Source organism: Nyctereutes procyonoides, unplaced genomic scaffold (genome assembly GCF_905146905.1).
Source record: "Nyctereutes procyonoides isolate TBG_1078 unplaced genomic scaffold, NYPRO_anot_genome, whole genome shotgun sequence".
In the NCBI taxonomy this organism is placed as follows: domain Eukaryota; kingdom Metazoa; phylum Chordata; class Mammalia; order Carnivora; family Canidae; genus Nyctereutes; species Nyctereutes procyonoides.
The window spans coordinates 47,573,190-47,595,632 of NW_026575121.1; the positions used below are offsets into that span (position 1 = coordinate 47,573,190).

Consider the following 22,443-nt stretch of genomic DNA (forward strand, 5'->3'; position numbering starts at 1 on the left):
CCCTAACTGGAGACCCCAGTGGTGGAAAAACTTAGCTGAAAGCTGTGCGAGCTACAGCAATTAACCACTGCAGTAACAGATGTTCTACAGGGAAACTGTGTGCGAGGGGGTTAAGCATGTTTTGATTTCGAATATGCGCTTGGGCTAACACATCCTTCCCCCTAATGGAAATCATCTGGAGGATGCTCTGGAAGGCATTCCTGTCCACGGCCGACGTGGAACTGTTTTTCCTTGAAAAACAAATACATGCTTTGTCAACCGGGAGAATGGCTTGGGTTTCCTTGCAACCTGGCTCTCTCTTGAATCTGCGGAGTTGGTCTTTTCCAAAGTATTTACGGTGCAGCCGCAAGCAAGCTTAGGGCTGGCTGTCTTCGAGGGTGTTTTCTCCAGCTACCCCTCTCCCGGCTCTGCCAATTCTGTGCCACTTTGTCTTGGTGCTATGATTGCTTTCTTCTGAGAGGGAAATTCCTCTTTCATCAGTATGGATGCACTGTTTTCACACACTGCAAGCGCCGTGTTGCTGTGTCAGTCATCCTATGAGGACCAGTTTCGGAGGAGCAGGGCTGACGAGCTGCCGGCGGATTGGCCGCCCACCACTGGGAGGGCCCTGTCGGGAGGAAGGGCTGCAGCTTACAGCAACAGAGTTTAGACTGTCTTTGCTTCATCATCTGAAGGCAAAATTTTCCAGATACGGCAGACGGCTCGCAGAGTACAATACACAGGGAATGAGGACTATTTACATGGAAATTTCTTCCTCATGATGCAGCGGGGAAGCCTCGGCCGCCTGATTCTTCCAGATGTTCCCGGGGTTACTGTAAAAGGGAAAAAGAGGGACAGCTAAACAGGGTAAGAGAATCAACCCCCCCCCCCTTTTCTGAATGTTTAAAGAGTTTGCTGCAGTATGCTGCATTCCATGTGTGTTGCTTAGGGAAGCCAGGGAAACCGGATTCCACTAATTCAAATGTGATACTTGCAGGGGACTCTGGAGTTTTACGTAACATTCGGATTTGGGGGAAAGAAATGGCAAAGCTTGACTCTATGCCGCCTGTCTGGGGGTGAGGCATAAAACGAGTTTTTATTCGGAGAATAGATCTGTTTATTATCCCAAAGAACCATTTGAATTCTGGGGAGCGTGCTTATTTTCTTGCTATCGAAAATTTTCACACTGCCGTAGTTAACTCCCGAATAAATAAAGTTTACGTGGACCCTGTTCTTTGAGAAGGGGTTTGTAATTAAGAAGAAAAAGAAAACTTGGTGGCCGATAATCATCGGTCGCGTGTTCGGCTGAAAATACGTCTGTTTATCAGAAATTAGGGAGCTCCCTCGCTCTGTAATGCCCCGGCTTTGAGTTTCAAGAGCACATTTTTTAACAAGCTAGCAAGAAGAGGTAGCTTTCTGACAAGTTTTCGATACTGTAGTTCAATGTTTACGTTTCTTTTTCTGGCATGTCTGAGCCTTTGTTTCCAGCTTAAAAGTGGAACCATTACATTCAAAAGTAAAGCTGGGTTAATAATGCTTACTGCAATTATCTGATCTTTATGCATTTTTAATGAGAACACACAGCCAGCAGAATAATTTAATGAGGGCAGGCTAGCTTTTAAGGCTGTGTCTCCGCTATGCCGAACCATATCAACTTTCTTGCCGAGAAGCAGCAGGGAGAAATGATGGAGATTTATTTTTAACACACTTGGCCCAAGAGAAGGAAATGATATATTTGTTAAAGAATTCTTTCTGCCCTTTTCCGTTTTAAATTTCTGCCAGGCATGAGGAAACTGTGCTTTTTTGTTAGGCCTCGGAAGCATGTGTTTACAATAAATGTGTAACATTTTTAGAATAGTTAGCAAGCACTGAAGCGAAGAAAAAAAAAATCTGACTTGCCTAACCACTACCACCGCGAATGTTCTTCAGGAAACATCACTGTCCTTTTAAGAGACAAAGGTTAAGTGGGAAGATGTTTGTGGATTTGTTAATACGTGAATCTGGGGGGGCTGATAAAGTAAAAAAAAAAAAAAAAAAGAGGAGGGCATGCTTATAATCTGTAAATAAGATGAAGTTTCTCCGGCTATCCTGACTGTTTTTGTGAGGGCCAGTTCAAATATTCATTTAAGGAAGGGCAATGCCACGTAGATTCTTCTAGACCTACTGTTTTTACTTTCAAGGAGAAGTGCAGGACACTAGCCCAGAACTTCTGACGTCATCCCCCAACTATTTCTGCTGTGTGTTCTTTTATTCAGGCTTGTGGAGAGGAATATTGCTTTATGTCCTGGCCAGGAACATTCTGACTCTCACTTGGCAAGTCTTGAGTTATGTCTTCATATTTTAGCCCGGCCTTTCTAAACCCTAAAGCAATCTCCAGCATAAATAGGGCATCTTCTCCTACCTGCCTCAGGTCGGGCGGGTCCGAGCAGGTTCTCTGCAGGGTTCTGGCTGTGCTGGCAAGAAGCCCTGGGGAGCAGAGCACGGCTTTGCTTCTGGCCCAACTCCCCCTGGCACAGCCCAGCGCGGCCACCTGGGTGGACAGTGCCTGTGGCCTCCTTCCCAGTTCCCCTAGAGCCACTATTTAGGACCAAGGTTAGGCCACCAACTTCGTGGCTGGTCGTGTGGCAGGAACAGCTGCTTTTCCATAAAGAGCACCATGTCCTAGTGCAGATGGGCTGAAGGAAGGAAAGTCCAATACTGCAGGCTGATAATCCATGTCACAGGTGGTAACCTTGGTTATAGAGATCAGGCGAAGGTTAGTTCTTAATACAGGGCCTTTTAAGAGAGAATTTCCATCAGAACAGATTGGAGTTCTGGGGAGTTCCTGGTTCTAGTTGACATTTCCTTTCGTGCTGCCTGTGTAGCCTTAATAAGCCAGCATACACCTCAGTTTTTCTTTCTCTTGATAGAACTGAGTAATACTTGCTACACTTTCTCTCATAATGCTAGCATTTTGAGAGGCCTAAAGAAAAAAGTCGTTTGTCTCTTGCTACAATGAGCTATTTGAAGTACAAAGGGTGAAAACCTCTGTATTAACGAAACTGTTGGCAAATGCCTTAGGGTATTAAGATAGTCGTATTTCCAGAACCCTTCACTCTACTTCGTGCTCATGTCAATTTTCTAGGGATATTTATTCTTAGAGCAACAAATAAAATTTCCGAGGAAATCAGAGCGTCGGTGCTTGCATTTTCTCCATCGATCTGGTATAGTATACCAGAAGCTGTGCCAACCAGAATATTTCAGACACAGGCCTTGTAGTGCCCAAAGCATTTCATGCTATTTTTGCTGTGACTTTGCATTACATTTGTGAAAGTGGAATGAATAAGAGAGAAAATAAGAGGAGGATATGCTTGCAAAATATACCGGTTATGTAGCTTTACTGGTTAACAGCCTGCCTCCTCTCTGCTAGTTGTTTTAATTTGCTGTTGCTATGGTGAAAACAAATCAATATCACATGGCTACCAGCCAGTCCCGCGCTCAGGGAGCGCCATCGAGATTCAAGATCAAGTACTCAAGATTCCCAGCAAGAACTGGGAGAGGAGCCTTTAGCTTTGAGTTTAAGAATTCCTGATGGTAGACTGACTAGGCTCAGTCTTGCAGGCATCCCCGCTCCCTCTCTTCCCGCACTTTCTTACCCATAACAAGCGAAGATGGAGAAGAAGGCATCGTGATTTGTTTACATTTTCCAAAATGACGAAACCTATCCACGCAGAAGTAGGTTGGCAACGTTGCAAGGGGTAAAGGATTCTGAGTAATGAAAGGTGGTAGATCTGTGGGGCTTGGTGGTCGCTGAAGACATAGTTTGGGGGCCTTTAGTATCTCCAGGTTCAGGGTCAGAAACAATTACTGCTGTCCTGTCAGGCCGGGAAATCGGGCAGCTCCAGGGAGCAGGTGGGCGGTGGGGGCGAGGGCCGTGGCAGGAAGGTGCGGGGTGTAAGCTATCCAGGCCAGCCAGGAGCAAAGTCGGGGAGCCGTAGGTCGAGTCAAGTCAGGCGAGCTCCGGAACCCCAGGGGCAGAGCAGCCAGGGTAAAGGGCCCTCAGCTTCTTGCACAAAGCTGGCCAGCAGGCCTAGCAAGGAAAGAGAGGAAGGGGCTTAGAAGGGAAGCCAAGGGGTCACGCCCCCAGGCAGCCTCTCTGGACCGGTCAACTGCATCTCAGCTGCATCGGGTGGGCAGGGATCTCTGGCCGTGGGGAGCTGGGAACTTGGTATTTCACACTTCGGGGTTTCTCTCCGAGGAACAAGACAGGAAGACTTAGCTGGGCTTTGTAAATTAGTTACAATACTGTGTTTTCCTCCTGTCTTTTTTTTTTTTCCTGTTCTTTCTTTCTCTTTCTTTTCCTTAGGTCAGTTTTTTCTTATGTTTTGTTTTTTAATGTGCACACACTGTTAGTTGCAGCTGTGGCAATATTCATTGTAAGGAGTCCAAGGTGGCGTCAAGGCTGGGTCTGCATCAGGCCTCCAACTGCTCTGCATTGTTTAGCTCCAGCTAGTCCCGCCTCTTGCTGAGAGTGAAAACAGGTGTGAAAGGTAAAGCCCTAGGCTTTCTTTTGTGAACCTGAGCCACAGGCCCTGGACAAACTTTCAGTAGGCCTGCACCCCTCGACATGGGACATGGCAGGAACGCCTGCTCATAAAAGTGGACCTACTGACTTACCTTAGGGCTCTGACAAAGAATGCATTGTCTAGGAGATGCTAGGTCAGGATATTCTATCAATCAGTCAACAAGTGTTTATTAAACACCTCTTGGGTTCTCTGGCTTTTGCTATTTGGTTAGAACGAGTCAATGACCTAATACCCGACTTAGTGTATGTGCAAAATAAGGGGGCAGAAAGAAATGATGCAAAGTTGTACGTTGTAAAGACTTTTATAGTAAATTTATTGGCTAACATTAATTTCGCATGAAGTATCAGGCATTCACTGTAGGTTTCAGACAGTTCTTGGTGTTTAGGGGGAGAATGAGGGAAGGAATTTTGAGTTTTAAATGTCTATATGTACTTTCTTCACCTCTGTTATGCTTCTCAGCATAAATGCTGTTTAAATAACATACAGAGATGTAAGAGGAACAACAGACAAATGAGAATGCTCTGAAAAATCCCAAATATGAGACTGCTGAGAGCAATCGCCCAGTCTCAGCCAGCCGAGATTCAGCCCCGAAGTGATTGGGGAACATGGATGCGTCATCTAAAAAGCCTTAAACACCAGTCACCAAAAGGAAATACTAGACCCTCTCCCACACTCCTGAGCCTCGGGTAACTGGGGAGCCCCTGATGCAATTATCTTGCCATTCCCAATCCCAGCAAGGAAACCTGATTCTCAGCCCTGGAGGTTTAAACATCCCCCTACCTAACTCCCCCTCCCCCCCAAAAAAACCAGTTACTTAAAAATATATATATACATAAATATATATGTATATATATTTCTCCCTTTAAACATAAACTTTTTGCTTTGTTTTTTTTTAAACATTTTATTCACTTATTTGAGAGAGAGAGAGAGAGAGAGAGAGAGAGAGAGAGAATGAGAGAACAAGCACACAAACCAGGGGGAGCGGCAGAGGGAGAAGGAGAAACAGACTCCTCAATGAGCAGGGAGCACGATGCAGGGCTCGATCCTAGGACCCCGGATTCATGACTTGAGCCGAAGGCAGACACTGAGCCATTCAGGCCCCCTTCCCCCACCCCGCTTTTAAAATTCTAACATCTCTGTGTATTTTCTGAGTGTAGACAAGCTGCAAGGTTAGGGACCCAGTTTGGGGAGCGCTGAGAGGGCAGACCAGGATGTAAATGAGCCTAAAGAAGTCTTTTTAGTTATGAGTCTTGACAGGCAGATGGGCAGTTCTAAGGTTTATGAGCATCTTTGTGAACTGGCTGCTGTGAGAGCTTTGGGGGTGGTGAGCCCCCCTCAGAGGACAGAGAGAGGAGCCAGGAAACACCCAGCGCGGCAGGTCCTAGGTCTAAAGCATTTGCAATCCACAATCGCCGGGGAACAAGATACTTACAAACAAGATAAGAATAGGTCAGCACACAAATGTCTTCAGAAGGATGATTAACATATGTATAGTTTCTTACACTTGACAAAGGGCTTTCACAGACATTATCTCAATTAACAGTTCAAAAAGAGGGTTTAAAAACCAGGAGCCTAAATTCAGAGCACTAGGTAAAAGCTCCTGAAGAGAGGAGTTATACCCTGGATTAAAAACAAAACAAAACAAAACAAAACAAAACAAAACAAACAAACAAAAAACAAAAAAATAAAAAAACCAAAAAAACAAAAAAAACTTTTATTCATTTTTATTTTTACTTATTTTGTTAAAGATTTTATTTATCTATTCATGAGACACAGAGAGAGAGGCAGAGACATAGGCAGATTTAGGCCCCCTGGATCACGACCTGTGCCAAAGGCAGATACTCAACCACTGAACCATCCAGGTGCCCTATTCATTTTTATTTTGTCTGTGGTTAGATGACTTGAATTTTGAAGAGCAGGAAAAACTTCTAAGTGTCCCTGTTACATGTATGCATGTCACTGTCTCCTGTCCCCACAACCCCTTATAACTAGTACTGTAGGCAGTTTAGTTGCCAGGCAGAGCAAGAAGAGAGGTTGATTGGCTTTGCTTTCTCAGCTTGACTGCTCAGAAGGCATCAGGGGACAAAAACTATACTGGCTTCCTGCTTCAACCTACCGACGGACTAGTAGCAAGGTGAGTTTGGCTATGGATGGCAAGGAGGTGGTTCTAGAACATAAAGTTTATTAATGGTTGCAAAAGGCCTGCAGACCTGGGAAAAACCAAAGTCAAGAATGAAACCAAAATTCAAAGTACTGCATTTGCCCATGAGAGCATCTCATTGAGTCCTCCTATGCCTGTAGGAGGTCAATTATTTTTAGAAATCTCAGATAGACCTCATATAGTTTACATTATAATGCAAAAATGCTGAGTGTAATAATAATAGTAATGTCTTACGTTAAATCATTCAGTATAAATCATTTTAGTTTTTGTCATCTCTTTAATAGTCATGAAATCCCCCTTTTGTCCCCATTTTATGAGTTAAACAAAAACTGAACTTGAGTGAGGTTAAGCAATGTGTTAAAAAATTTTTTTCAGTAGCCAAAAAGTAGAAAAGCTAGTCCTCAAAACTATAGGAATCTGTGCACATGACATTCAATGAGATAAAGCAATCTTTAAATGTAATCACCCTGTAGTCTGAGTTGAAGTTTTCTTGTAATGGATGTTGCATAGTGGATAGAGCCCAACCCAAGCAATTTGGGAAAGACACTAATGTTTTTAATTAAGATATTGAATTATTTTAAAAATCTATAAAATTTCTGGCATCCTAGATGTAAGCTTCAATTAATCAACTAAATAGTATTGGTGAAGCGTATATTCTATCAATGATTTACTGCTTGTGAATTTAAATGCTCTGGTAGTTCAGGAAAATAGAACTCTGTTTAGGCTGGGGTAGTAGATAACTTTATAGAGGAAGAGATGCTTCCTGTAGCTCTGAAAGGATATATTTTGTCCTATCAGTGGTTCTAAAGTGGAATGTCTATACCCCAAGCCTAGGTAGGGCAAGATTATTCACTAGGTGAGGAATAGCTGAACTTGCATCTTATACATTATTTAGCTCATCCTTTTAAAATGTCAATTTTCGGGATCCCTGGGTGGCGCAGCGGTTTGGCGCCTGCCTTTGGCCCAGGGCGCGATCCTGGAGACCCAGGATCGAATCCCACATCGGGCTCCCCGGTGCATGGAGCCTGCTTCTCCCTCTGCCTATGTCTCTGCCTCTCTCTCTCTCTTTGTGTGACTATCATAAATAAAATAAAAACAAAAAAAAAATTAAAAATAAAATAAAATAAAATGTCAATTTTCATATGTGTTTGTATATAGCATATTAGTAATTGTTATGCAAGTATAACATTTATAAATAAGTAACAACCTTAAAACCGTTGTTCCTGCTCAAAAGTATTTTTCTGATATGGGGATATGTTCAAAAAAGTTGGGAGAGGACAGTAGTCAAAATCAGAGAGGGGAAGGTCATCTCCAGAGGGAGGAACAGCATGAGGTGATGTAGAGGCCAGTGTGGAAACTTGTCCTTGGAGGACAAAGATGAAATGTTGGGGAGCAGTGGGATATAGGTTTACTGGGGAAATCAAATATGGAAGGTCTGAAGAGCTATAAGGAAGGGTTTAATTTTGTTACCGATAACATCACATCTAATGCTTTAAAAGTGCACAATTACGACTTGTAAGATAGGGTTGGAGGTTTGAAATTTTGTAACAAGCGATGCCACTGGCAAAAAACAAAAAAAACAAAAACTTTGGTAATATTCTAAGTTTGATGTGGGAAAGAGTTGAATTGGAAGAGCAGTGAGAGGATGGAGGGAGAAAGGGCAAATCCAAAAGGTGTCCTGAAGGGAAAGTAAGAGAAGATACTGAGAGCTTAGAAAAGCCAAAAGGACCCTGGAGTTTTTAAAGGAGAAATATCGACTGAACCCTAAGAGAAAATTGGGGTAGATAGAAAAAGGGACCAACCAATAGGAATGCAGTGGAGAAATGGAAGGAGGTGATGAATTTTGGGTTCTGGTCATGGTGCTTTAGCTAATGGTGGGTCATCCAAATGGGCTATCCCGTAGACATTTGACAATGTGGGAATGGACAACCGCTGAGATGCAAGGTTTCAGATGTAAATCGAGGCATACCTGTGTTGAAATCATAATTGAGACCATGGAGGCTCGCAACCTCCAGGACAAAGGGACCGTAACTGGAGACAGGCAGATGATCAAGGATGAGCCCTGGGGGAGGACTGCCAGAGGCCTAGAAGAGAATAGGAGCTGGCAAAGAATCAAGAATATAAATACCCACAAAGGAGCAAAATTGTTAACCAAAAAATGAATACCAAGTCTCAACACCATGCCGCAGCCTGTGGTTCCATGGGATGACAGTGTAGCTTCCCACAATGCATTATCCTACTGTACGTGGTTTACCCTCTCTGGCAGGAGTGCTCAAGCCATGGCCCTTTTGAAGGCAAATAATTGTTCACTGTTGTGGTGAGAGTCACAGAATGTTGGGTGGAGGGGGCTGCCTGGGTAGTTCAGTCAATTAAGCATCAGACTCTTAGTTTCGGCTCAGGTCATGATCTCAGGGTCATGGGACCAAGCCCGCAACACCCCCCCCCCCCGCCCTGCTCTGCATTCAGTGCAGTCTGCTTGTCCCTTTTCCTCTGTTCTTCCCCCAACCCCCAATCTCTCTCTCTCTCTCTCAAATAAACAAACCTTTTTTAAAAAGGAATATTGGATGGATAAGGAAATCTTTGTAGCTGTATTTTTTTTAATTTATTTATGATAGTCACAGAGAGGCAGAGAGGCAGAGAGGCAGAGACACAGGCAGAGGGAGAAGCAGGCTCCATGCACCGGGAGCCTGACGCGGGACTCGATCCCGGGTATCCAGGATCGCGCCCTGGGCCAAAGGCAGGCGCCAAACCGCTGCGCCACCCAGGGATCCCTGTAGCTGTATTTATATACAATTGACTTTTTAAAAAGTAGATTTTCAGTGATAACCACAATTTATTGTGTTTTAACACTTCAAACCAGCAGTTATCAAGACTTCAGCATCTGTATCTTGAAATACACATTTTGGGGTGGTGTTACTGGTTAGAATGGGAATTCCAGAGTGGTTGGAGATTTCCCTGGACACCAGTCATCCTAGTCTCACAGCCCCAGAGGTCCATTTATTCTAGAATCTTGCAGGTCTCTACTGAACCAGCCATAAGGACTGCTCAAGAAAATGAGAAAGCCCTCAAAGTGGACAAATGGTGGTTGTCCTCACACCAGCTACCTACAGCGTGTAAACCACAGAGCCCTTCTCAAATTTCCAGGTGCATAGGGAATCACCTGGGATCTTATTAAAATGTAGATTCTGATTCTGAAGGTGGGGAGGGGGGCCTGAGATTGCGTATTTCTAACAAGCTCCCTGATGATGAACACCCTGTTCATCCACAAGGCTCTAGAACACGATGGTAGCTTTGCTGGCATAAATGTAGATGGCAGCAGACCACCGGGTCTGGCACAGTTTTAAAGGGGGGCTCCATAGGTCTGGAGGCCAGGACCTACGTCGTTGACACACTAAGACTTTCCAGGCTGCCCAGGCTCAGAATGGGGTGAAATTGAACTGACTTATCCCATGAGCCTTGCCCCAAAGCCTCTGTGGTCCAGGACGAAGGGCGGGGACTTGAGTGGTTTCCTGCACTTCTGTGGCTATGGGGGCGGCTGGTCCTTGGATGTCTCCCCATGCTCTTCTCTCTGGACAGAGACTGTCTCCCTGAGAGAATTGCTCACCGTCTCCAGGGACGGCTAGTGAGTTTATTTACATGTTCTGGAAATGCTTTTCTCCTATGAAATCTATGTGTTCAAAAACAACTTTAGACTCTTTTCCCTCTGGACAGTGGCCAGGACAGAGCCTGGGAGTCTCGCGTGGGCCCCTCCAGTCCTCATGCCCTCAGTGCGTCAGTTCAGGGAACACTGACAAGCTCCTCATTTCCCTCGATGGTGCAGATAATGCTGTTCCCCCCTCATTTTCTCCAAAGAGTTGCAAAGAGTAGAGAGGAAAGGGACTATGCAGTTAAAATCGCATCTGTTTAAAAATCCTAGTTTTGGGCAGCCTGGGTGGCTCAGGGGTTCAGCGCCTGCCTTCGGCCCAGGGCGTGATCCTGAAGCCCCGGGATTGAGTCCCACGTTGGGCTCCCTGCATGGAGCCTGCTTCTGCCTCTGCCTGTGTCTCTGCCTCTCTCTGTCTGTGTGTCTCTCATGAATAAATAAATAAAATCTTAAAAAAATAAATAAAAAATAAAAATCCTAGTTTTCACGTTTTGTGATACCAATGAAGATAATTTTAGAAGCGATAGCCGTCTAAGGTGGTAAGTTAAGGGAAATGTCCAGGCCTGACTGTGGACAGTTTTATATGTCACTACAAGTTTTCCTCCTTGTTCTGTGTCCATCTGTGTTCCTTCCTCGAGCGTTTCATTTTCCTGTGTGTCCCACATGTGGCCTTTCTCCTGGGCCAGAAGTTTAGCTAAACTGATTGAGAGGAACTCCTCCCTGTCCAGATGCCCGTTCACTTCACACACAGATGGCCAGTGTTTTTATGCATTTTTAATTTACCAATAACCTTTTAGGAATGAAAGGAAACAAGTGTCTATTGAGTTTATTGAGCGCCTACTATATGCCAAGCCCTCTGCCGAGAGCTTTATGTTCAGGGACTCAGTTAAGGCTCTTTCTGAAGAACAGAAAGTCCTGGGAGGCCGAGTTACTTGCGGAGGTCACACACGAACACGTGGCAGAGCCAGGGGTGAGACCCCACTCAGTGATCTCCAAACACCCAGGCCTTTTCCCATGGTGCTTCCTTAGGGGTTTGGAGAGAAGAGAAACTTCTCTTGCCTTTGCACATACTGCTGGCCAGACTCACCCAACAGTCAGGTGGAGCACAAACAAGCAGTTACTGGTGTACTGTGCAGGCATGAGTTCAGTTCCAGCCAGGAGCCCCTCCTCGCAAAGGGACTTGATAAATCGCTGGGGATGGCTAGAGCTTTCTCTCCGTTACTCATTGTCATTAGTCGGCCTTCTTTTGACTCTTGAATCTCCTGTGTGTGTGCGCGCGCGCGTGTGTAAGAAGCTTAAAGACCTAAGGATGTCAACTTATAGATACCTTAAATAGATAATACCATATGTAAAAGCCCATTATCGGCTGGAAGGCCTGTACTAACGTGAGATGCGCTGTTCTGTAGCTCCGTATGCTCTGTGAGAATTCTTAGGAATCCCCCCTCCCGTCCACTGCCTTCCCTCAGTGTGTCACCCGTCCTCCACCGGAGGCCTGCAGTGACTGTCACCGGCACACCTGCGGACCGTCCCCATGTGCCCTGGTGCATCCTGCTCCCGAGCTGGCCCACGGGCTCTCCTCTCTGCTGAGGCCCCTGGCATCTCTGGTAAAGGGCCCGCATAGATGCCCACTGTTTCTGGGGTTCCCTTCACACCTGGCTCTTAACTGGTAGAAAGGTTTGTTTATTTGCCCTTTTAGAAAGCCCCTCGCTCCAAGCCCAAAATATCAGCTTCCTGGCTGCCACCACAAAGACCAGCCCCTCAGGAAACAAAACAAACCCTATCTCTAGTTTCCCTAGCTTTTCTTCAAAGTTGCTGTTGCAACGAGGCTGCAATTAAAAGTCAGGATCAAAGGGACTCACTGCCTCTGGGGCTGGGGACCCATCGAGAGCTTAGGTCTCCTTAACTCCTTACTCCCCATGACCTGATGCTCACCTGCCCCTTGGTTCCTCTGGTGTTTGGGTGTCGGGACAGACAGGAGGCCTGGGGAGACAGTTCAGAGCCCGCGGAGGGCCCCCCTCCACACACACACGCACGCGTGCACACACACGAGAGTCTAATAGCCCCTCTTCCAGGGATCCACCCAACTGACAAAATCTATAAACATAAAATGCAAATCAGAGGGAATCCCAAGTTGGGAGGAATTGGATGGATCATCTAGCATAATTCATATCTACCCTCTACCACAGCTCCAACAAGCAGGTTCTCAGTGCGGCTTTGCCCCTCTGTTGACTAGACCATCACTAGCTCAGAATGCCTACAGACCAGAACATTTTTTTAACGATTTTATTTATTTATTCATGAGAGGCACAGAGAGAGAGGCAGAGACATAGGTAGAGGGAGAAGCAGGCTCCCTGCGAGGAGCCCGATGCGGGACTCGATCCCAGGACCCCAGGATCACCACCTGAGCCAAAGGCAGATTCTTAACCACTGAGCAACCCAGATGTCCCCAGATCATAACATTTTATTATAAAATTCATCCTTGTCCTGAAATGAAATGTGAACGTCCAGTGGCTTTCACTCCCAGCCCTCATTTGGGCCTTTGGAGTGACCCAAATGCCTGCCTCTTCACAAATTCACCGACCACTATCAGGCGTCCTCTGATTGGAGCAGTTGGCAACTCCCTTAGGCTATAATACTTTTATTTATGCAACTTAAGACACTCTGAGTTTCTCTTGTGGACCATATCACTATCTTACTTGAACTTTGAACCAAGTAATAGAGGTTCAACAGAACTTCCTCACCAAGTGATAGAGGAAGGGGTGGGGTACTTCATGTCTCTAAGCTCCGTACAGGCCTGAGCACAACGGAGAAGAGCTGCTGGGTGGAGGCAAAGTGAGGAAGGACGGACGTCTTCCTCGGGGATGGGGAATGCTTTCAAAGTGTCTTCAGTCCCAACAATAGGCCGTAGATGCCTTTGGAAACACCTGGCAAGATGCTGGACATTGACTTGCAAAACCCATAGGATGATTGATAGGTAGATAGATTTAGATGGACATCTATGTAGATAGATAGGTAGAGATAGAGTTTAATAACTGATATACTACATAGATACAGATTTAGATTAATATGTGTAGGTAGAGATTAATATTTATATATACAAAGATAGCTAGAGATTTAAATTAATATATTATGTAGTTAGATTAATATATACACAAGCTAGATAGTTAGATACACAGATATACACTTTAATGTATATCCATGTAGCAACAGATATAGTCTGGTACATATGCAGATACAGATAGATAATCCACCCCGTTTGAATACCACACTAAAGCAGTCTTCAGAGATCAAGTACGGGTTGTGGGTGTTCTTTGTTGTTTCTGTTTTTTCAGCTCAACAAAACGGTGATCATTACAGCCGGGGCTCCCAGTCCTCCTGGGTTCCTCTGTGGCTCTCAGCACAGTCCTCGGCAGCTTGGAGACCCACTCCGCCATCAGTAGATGCCAAGGTCACTAGAGGAACGAATTAATCCTGGCTCCCATCAGCAGTGGCTGCACTAACCTGCCCTCCTTCCTCCGACAGGGAGCAACCAGGAAGGATTTTCTCCCTGGGTTCCGCAGGGGCGGGGGGGTTGGGGTGGGCCCACTCAGGGCCACCCTGAGCAAACAAAGGAAGGGCTGGCCAACGACTTCCCGACTAGCTGGCCAGGTTTCCATCTAGAGAAAGTCCCGTTCAGAGGCTCTCAGGCTTGAGTTAAGAAAGCCTCCCCCCACTTTTTTTTAAATAATAAATTTATTTTTTATTGGTGTTCAATTTGCCAACATACAGAATAACACCCAGTGCTCCCGGCTTTGCTTAGGAGAATTCTCAGGTTGAAATTTAACCGAAAGCTCCCCAGGCCCTGTCTCTGCCTCTTTTTTTCCCCTCCTTTTTACTACTAGTTTTATTAATGTCCCTAAACCCAGCCAGCACTCTCTTCCAAGCTGAAAATTTGCCTTCTTAATTAAAACTACAAATTTTCTAGCTGACCACGAGGGAGCATACATTTTTCCCCCCTCCGGATAAAATGTATGTCTCAGAACCAAGACCAATGCTAAATAATTGATCAGAAAAAATAATTGAGAGGAGTGACTATTTTTGGAAACATTGACAGCCAATAACTCAAGATGGGAAGTTGGAGAATGTCGCTGTTTAAAGCATCGTGGAGACCAGAGTTAATATCCGCCTCCTTAGCCAGATACACGTTGGGTCTTGAGTTGATGGTTCTGCGCGTGTGGATTTTTACTTGATAGTCTGGTCTTTTCCTTCCAAGCCCGAACAATTAGTGCAGAGAGCCGAGGAAGCACCCACGTGGGCCGTGTGCTTTGTCAACAGGGCAGGCAGTTCTGTTTCAGCCCGTGGCCCTCCGTGGCCCCCCACCCCCCAAAGCTGCCAAAGCAGGGGGACCCTCGGCATGGGGATTGGCTTCCCTGTACAGTTTGGCAGAACCCAGCGAATTCTGGAGTTAGGTTTGTGACACTCTCCATCTTGCTCACTGGCTAAAAACAGAAACACACACACACACACACACACACACAACAAAATCAAAACCATATGTTCCATACAATATCAGGCTTCTAGAGAACACTGTGCCATTAAATAATCACCAGCAACCTATGCACATACTTGAAGGCTACGGGAATAGGAGCCAAGCAGCTCCCGCCTCGGCTGAGGCAGGTAGAGAGGGACGATCCTGTTCCCTTCCTTTCTCAAAATGGCATGTCGTTGGAGCTCTTTCAGCTTTAATGGGGGACGCAGAAAGAGACTGCATTTACTGACTTATTTCCCTTCTTTCCATCTTCCTTCTTCCCCTCACATTTTCAGGATTGAAAATTAGAAACACTTTTCTCCTACACACAAAATTACTCTCTCTCTCTCACACACACACACACATACACACACTTTTTTTTTTTCCTTCCTGCTTTGAAATGGCAGTTGCTGCCAGAAAAGGCTTCTCAAAGAACACATTGCTGTCCTGGCCAGAACAGTCAAAGGGTTCATTTAAAATGTAGCCAGCTAGTGAGAGGTAGTAGCTCAAGAGAGGGGTCACCCTTTGGGGGCTCAAGAGAGGGGCTTCCAGGGTCCTGTTCAGCCTGGGTGTGGGTCACGCAGATGTGTTCACTCTGTGAAAATATAGTCAGCTGGACACTTCCTTTCTGTTCCTAATACAATTTTTAAAAGGTAGCTGGCTACCTGGCACCATCTCTCGTAAGATAAAGGGAAAGCTAGTCAGAAGGGGCCCCGTATACTTTCACCTTACAGCCTCCTCTCCTTACCTGCCTCTCCTCTCGTACTTTCTGGGCTCCAGCTGGGAGCAGTGGGGCTCCATTCCCACTAATGACAAGGTCTGTGAAGCACCAGAGCATCCTGCCCTCAGGGCCAGTGGGGAGTTAATCCTTCAAATTCAGACTTGAAAAGGAGATCATCACTGTTAAATAAGAAGGATAATAATAATGCCACTTTGGTCATGGTGTGCAAAGCATGTCCTTTTCTGTGTGCTGACGTTTTATGTTTTACAAACCCCTCCAAGTTTTGCTTTAAGTGTTTTTGGGGTTATTTTTTTATCCTGTTGAGCAAACAAGACTTGAGGCGGGGGAAGGAACCCCACAGGGCCTGCAGATGACAGTACCCTTTGCCCTTTCTTGCTGTGTCACCCTGGATTCGTGGGAGTCCATATAAGTCAAGGGAATGCAGGTCTCAAAAAGTAAGTAAGGGTGACTAAGGATGGCAGGAATGTGAAGCTTGCAGGTCATCAACAGGGATTTGAATCCTGGGTTCCCCTCCTTATGATGAACAAAAGTTGCCAAGTCATGTGGAACTTTGATCTGGTTGGCACAAGTCCGGGTGATGGTGCCATGTTTTAGGATTTTGATAAAGATTAGGGGCAACAAGATACCGGAAGTGCCGCGCACACAGTGAAAGCCCCGTGTCATTGGGAAGGGGCCGATGTCTGTTCATCTTCACCTGTTTTGCTGGGGCAAATGCATTCTACTTAGTGAAGTTTCCTTCCTGCAGCAGAAAACTTTGCAGGAAAAAATAAAGAGTACTGTGTGAAAAGTTGAGAGAGTCTATCTTAAATTTTCCTCATTTCTCTTCCTCTCGTGGAATTTATGCTCTGGTAGGACAGATAAGATGTAAATAAATGGCCACGATGAAGGTAATCCATGCCACAGGGTCAATAGATTCCTGATGTCCAGGTGAGTCAGGGAAATCTTTCTGGAGGAGACAGCCTCTGACATGCCCTATAGAGGAAAGCAAGACCACACAGTGCCTGTACTTAGAAAGTACCCATGCAGGTTTCCCTGGAGCGTAGGGCACAGCTAAAATGCCTGGCATGGTTGTGTCTTGATTATGGAGGACCCTGAATGCCAAACTTTGAATTTTGAACTTCATTCCAAGTGCAGCAAAGAGCCACCAAATGTTTGTGAACAGGTGTGTGGGGCAGACACTGCTTGGGGAGATAATTCTTTTCTGGGGGGGAGGGGAGTTAATTCTGTGAGCACAGTTTATTATTTTTTTTAGATTTTATTTATTTATTCATGAGAGACACAGAGAGAGGCAGAGACACAGGCAGAGGGAGAAGCAGGTTCCCTTTGGGGAGCCCGATGGGGGACTCGATCCCAGGACCCCGAGATCACGACCTGAGCCAAAGGCAGTTGCTCAACCACTGAGCACCCAGGCATCTTGTGAGCACAGTATAAAGCTGAGAACTGAGGGCACCCAGGGAGCCATGAAGGACAGAGTCGGGATAGTGGTGACCAGGATCTGGCAGGAGGCCATGCGCTGGTTCCCAAGGGACAGGGCAGGGCTCAGGGAAGCCAAGGAAAAGGGAGGGAGTTCGGGAGAACCTGGAGACCATGGATTCAGGTGACAGAAACATTTACAACACCAAGGATAGATGCACGCAGGAGGATGAAGGGGAAGATAGGTGATTGATTCTGATCATTGGAAGTTTGCAGTTGGAATGTTCTCACGGAAGTATAGGTCTAGGCTTTCTGTAGAGTACAGAGCGAGATGTACATTTGGGACTCATCCACAAAGGAGTGGGATTTGAAATCATAAAGGAGTTTGAGGTAGCTAAGGAAGCAAGTGTGATACAGAAAATGGTTGCTGGCACAGCCTTGGGGAATGCTTACATTTAAGGGGATTTCCTAGACACATTCCCAGTGGCATGGAAGCCCAGAGGGAAGAGCCTTGCAGAGACATCAGGTGTTCCTTGGGACAGGTGTGCAGGCCTTGAGGCATCTTTCAGTGCCTTAGGATCTGTGAGAAACGATCGTGCTATTCACCGTGTCCTAGAAAAAACATGGGTCGGTGATGTAATACAGATGCATACTAGGTTTTCCTCAAGCAGGTGATAATGGGAACCAAGTGAAGATGACGACTGAGCCTGGTACCCTGACCTTTGGGGGACACCTGGAGAGTGGTGGCTGGGAGGTCGAAAGGCAAGGTGCCAGGAGAGAGGAAGCAAAAATATTCAGAGGGTGTGGAATATTTAGAGCAATCAAAGGGGTGATGGAGGGATGTGGAGAGGAATCGGGGCCAAGATGAGACTGTGTGGAATTGAGGAAGGGTTAGCTAGGCTGGCAGAGGGCACCTGGTGCAGCTTTGAGCCTGAAGAGGCTCCCGGGGATGGGATGAAACCACCGGGTTTTTGAAGATTTGTAGGAACAGGTGTGATTCTGCTATAACAGGAAAGGTGAAAATCATCTGATAAATTGGAAGGAAAGTGTAAGTTGAGGGCTAAATGCTTCTCCAGGGAGACTCCCAGAAGCCTTTGCCTTGAAATGAATCCTGCTCTATTCCAAATAACTGTAATAGGGAGGCCAACATACTGCATCACACCCCAAATATTAATTAGAGATAGGCTTTACATCATCGCAGGCTTCCCTGTAATACAGCATCCGCTGCTTCTTTCTAAAGTGCTGTACCAGTGCTAGTTGCTGGTTAGTTGTCATTTTCCTTAGCTTTTGCCCTCATTTCACTGGAGCCAGCAAAAGGATAATCACAGGCCTAGCACTCTTCCTCTAAATAATAATCTGCTAATATAGATGCCACAGTAAGACTTCTTTGTCATAGCAATCCCCCAGGCATTTTAAACTTGAACCTGGCAGGTAGTAGATGCTCAGTAAATGTTCCTGGAATGCAATGAAATGATGGGAGTGTCTTATTGCTGAGACAGGCATTTGTATAGATGGTTATTAGCTACGAGTCATACTTGCAGGAGCTCACAGTCCATCATCCACCCAAAGGCACCCAGAAGTTTCTATTTCAGATGAAGAGAGAATGCGTTCTTCCCCCCAGAGATTGTACACGTCTGTGTAGCTGTACTGTAGTGCGGAAGAGAGGGAGCTAAGCCCTCACCCCTACTGCCAGGGTTCTTTTTTGCATTTGGACGTGAGAGCAGAAGTTGGCTGCTGAAGGCAATGGGCAGTCAGAGACTAGAACAAAATGCGTAAACTAGGGAGTGATCTGGAGAACCCAACTTTTACAGTAAGCTTTAGTTGTTTAATTGCCGCAGGACAGATACTTCTGGCTGTGTTCAGCTGCACGGCGTGTACAGCACATCTCACAGAATGGAGTGACCTATTTATTTACCCTTGAGGGCCTCTTGAAAACTAAGTAAAAGACAAGTATGCCCACAGTCAAGGCCAGAATGAGCTCTTACAGCCACTGGGACGAGGTCATATTGCTCTGCTACTTTCTCGGCCCCACCCAACTCCAGCCCCTGGAGAAGAAAGAAGTTGTGTTTTCCTTCCCAACCCATTTCAAAGCCCTTCACCAGTTACTCCAAATGTTGGTTTCGTTGGCTGCACAAACTCTCGGGAAGCTTCTTAGAAAAGCAGGCGACAGATTCTTAGGCCACGGCCCCTGGGATTCTCACTTGGGATGTGTGGGGCAGGGCCCAGGAACCTACATTTACTGCAGAAGCAGAGTGATTTGAATATAAATGATTAACAGGCCTCTGGGAACAGGGGGCAAGAGACAATTTAAAGCCTGCATTCAAATTCTGGCTGCACCACAGACTAGATGGGCCATCTCAGGCAAACTGTAACATGTATTTGCATCCCAGGTTTTTAAAAAAAATGTATTTAATAATACCCAGTTCTCTAGGTGGGATTACATGAGATCATCTATGCCAAGAACTTTCTAGCCTGCACAAAATAAAAACTCACTGTGTATTATCAGGATATAGATTTCTTTGGGTAAACATGAAGCTACTGTGAAATAAACCCCAAGTAATGCTGTGGACCCTCTGAACGACTCCACAAGGAGTAGACACTCCACCATGCCCATCTCTGCAGTTCCTTAAAAGCCTTGTTATCATTCACAAAGACGTCACCCGTTTTACCACAAAATGCAAGAAGGATATTCTACAAAATAATTTTATGCCAGACTTTTGGGAGCACTTATATTTGGTAGGGGTGACAGTGACCAGAGGAATGCAGAATTCCCCCAGACCAGAGGAATGCGGTTGCTTTTGAAAACAAGAGGACCGGGCCACGCTTGGAAAGCTTCGTACAGTGCATGTGTGAAAATGGAGCACTTGACCCAGCTCCATGACAGTCCATGCCTTGAGCTGTTTTGGCACAGATAAAATTGATTCTGTCCCCACTCGGGCCGTTTTTAGGTCATTCAAGCAGATGGTAACTGGCTCACATTGGGACCAAACTCCTGAACTTAGACTTTTGGAAATGAATGAATAAAGGAATGAATTTCCTGTGGGGCCAAGAAATGCTCCTGACATCTGCCAGTCCGTCCCGACCTTCTGGTCCCTGGGGAAAGGTTGGCCCTTTGTGGCTTAGAGAACAAATAAGCAAGGATTGCTCCAAGGTGTTTCCTGCGACCGCGCACTCCTTCCTTCCTGGATGTAGTGACCCAGTTGCCTGTGTTGGGAGACTCGATATGGCACGTCCCTTTCTTCCCTCCAAGAACCCATCGACAGCAGAGATATTTTCACAAGTTAGGTGGCTACTGGTGCTCCAGGTCATAAGGATTTGGGTCACACATAAACACAGAGGAAAGAAGTGTGGTATGGAGTCCATTTATGTGATCAACACACAGGGAGAAATAAGGACAGAAAAGTGAAAAAGAAATACAAAAATAGTGGAGGGAGTACAAAGAGAAATTTATGATACTTTGAGATAGAAACATCTCCGTTTCAGCTTTCAGTTGAGAAAGATTTCTAAATGTTTCCAAATCAAAGTATATCTGCAAATCTGCAAATCCATTGTGAATCATTTTCAAAATGCTCATTCCCTCCATTCAGATAGCACTGATTAAAATCCAACTGTGTGCCTAGTACGCTGATGCTCCGTAAAGCAAGCAAAACAAAGTTGATTGGTAGCCAGCAGTCGCAGCGAGGAGTTAGGACACACGTGGGCGTGCACACAGGTGCGCACTGTGAAGGCCAGTGGGGACCCCGCTGAGCCGAACCCTGTTTGGATTGGGGGCCCCAGACACTTAATGCTTAGTCGAAAGCGCGCGCGAGAGGCCGTGGGAGTGCAACCAGTTGGGCCTGACTCCCATTGGAGTGAGTCTTGAATTGAGAAGGATGCCTGGATTTAGATAACTGCCAAGGAGAGCGGAAGACATCCCGTATCAAAGGAAACTGTTCAAACAAAAGCCAATAGGAGGAAATGAGCTCGTATTGTGTGCACACATGGGGTTCCACGGAAAGGAAATTGCCTGATTCAGGACACTTCCGATGCCTCCTGAAGCTAGCCACAAGAAAAGGCTGGGCCTGTGTTCCCACAACCTGGAGAAAGTGTCTTCCTCAACCCAGGGCTGGCTGCAGTGAAAAGGGTAGGATTTTAGCAGAACTACCTACATTCTTAGACTTTCAGAAACTTCAATTATAAGATGTGTCCTTAGGATCCCAAAAGGTGGTTCCTTGTGCTTTATGGTATTTGGATCTAGGTAAATGTGGGGAGCAAGGCACTTGGCTCAAATGTTCTGGTCTCTTTATGGGTAAAGCTCACTCATTCTTCAGGCTCCATCAGCCAGCTGAGGCACAGCCTGTGCCCAATTGGCAGAGTCACGTCTCTTCAGGGGGCCCTTTCTTGGCTTCCTGGGGTGGACCAGGCCAACTGGGGTGAGGCTTCTTAATGGGCTCAGGGTGATTTTACATGCAGGCTGCTCAGCTAGACAACAGTGACATCGACAGTCTTGCTACCTGCCATCTTCTGTCCAAAATACAATCCTGACCATGAGCTTTTGGTTCTCTAGGGTGCAGCCTGGTGCTGCCTGGTGCCCCAGGGGGAACACAGAAACAGGCATGCCATTCCCAGCCAAAAGGACCTTAGGGTCTAGAAGAGGAGCATTCATTTCTAGTAAACATCAGGAGAAATAGGAATTTCCCTGGCTCCGTGAGCCCCTGGCTGGGGTGGGGGAAGGGCACCTGTGAGTGGTTAAAAAAGCATGGAATGAGCAGGACTTGTGGGTTGTTTTCTTCCCTTTTGTGTGGCCTGATTGACAGTTTGAGTACAGTTAAGCTTGGATCTGTGGGGATGCTACTATAAGTGGCATGTATCATGGAGTCCTTTCCACTGACGTCATCCTCTGAAAGTGGTGCCTGCAGAAGGCAAAATGTGGGACCAGACAGGGCTCCATGCTGGTTGTGGGGCCCAGCAATGTGCTTCGGTGCCATCGTGCTCTCTCTCCCTCTGCCTCTGCCTGGACCCCCAGAGCTATGACATGCCTCAGGCGTCCCTCCCCCCCCACCCCAGGTGACTGTCTGCAGCAGTGGCCGGTGGCCGGTGTGCCCAGGGGATGTAGGAGACAAAGTTGATCTGGAAACTGTGCTCCTCATATCAAGTTCCACTGTGGTTTAGGTAGTAGCTTTTCAGTTCACTCAGGGGGATGAAAAATTAGGGTCTTTAAATCATGTTCTAGCCAGACACAACAGCAACAAGGTCAACTCCAAGGACAAGAGGACTAGACAGAGGGGGGCGCAGGGGCTAGGAGGGTGATGGTGGTTCTCCAGAGCAGTGGAGATGTGCCAAAGGGCAGCCAGCAAAAAAAGGCGAGAAGAGTGTCACAATCGCCTTTTAATTAGCATGTTCCTTCTAATTAGGGGCTTCTGAAGCTTATCAAGCGTCATCTATAAACTAAAA

The 22,443-nt window shown here is 46.2% G+C and overlaps 1 protein-coding gene across 5 annotated transcripts in view; it reads left to right on the top strand.

The window, feature by feature from the left end:
- The first annotated feature begins 610 nt into the window (after positions 1 to 610).
- The window catches only part of MBNL2 (muscleblind like splicing regulator 2), a 162,168-nt gene continuing 140,335 nt past the window's right edge, over positions 611 to 22,443 (top strand). The window contains exon 1 of one of the 5 annotated variants that reach the window (XM_055335600.1): positions 611 to 846. The gene's annotated coding sequence lies outside the window, so the exon portion shown is untranslated. The remainder of the gene's footprint in view (positions 847 to 22,443) is intronic. The other 4 variants (XM_055335601.1, XM_055335597.1, XM_055335603.1 and 1 more) reach the window with 4 other exon arrangements.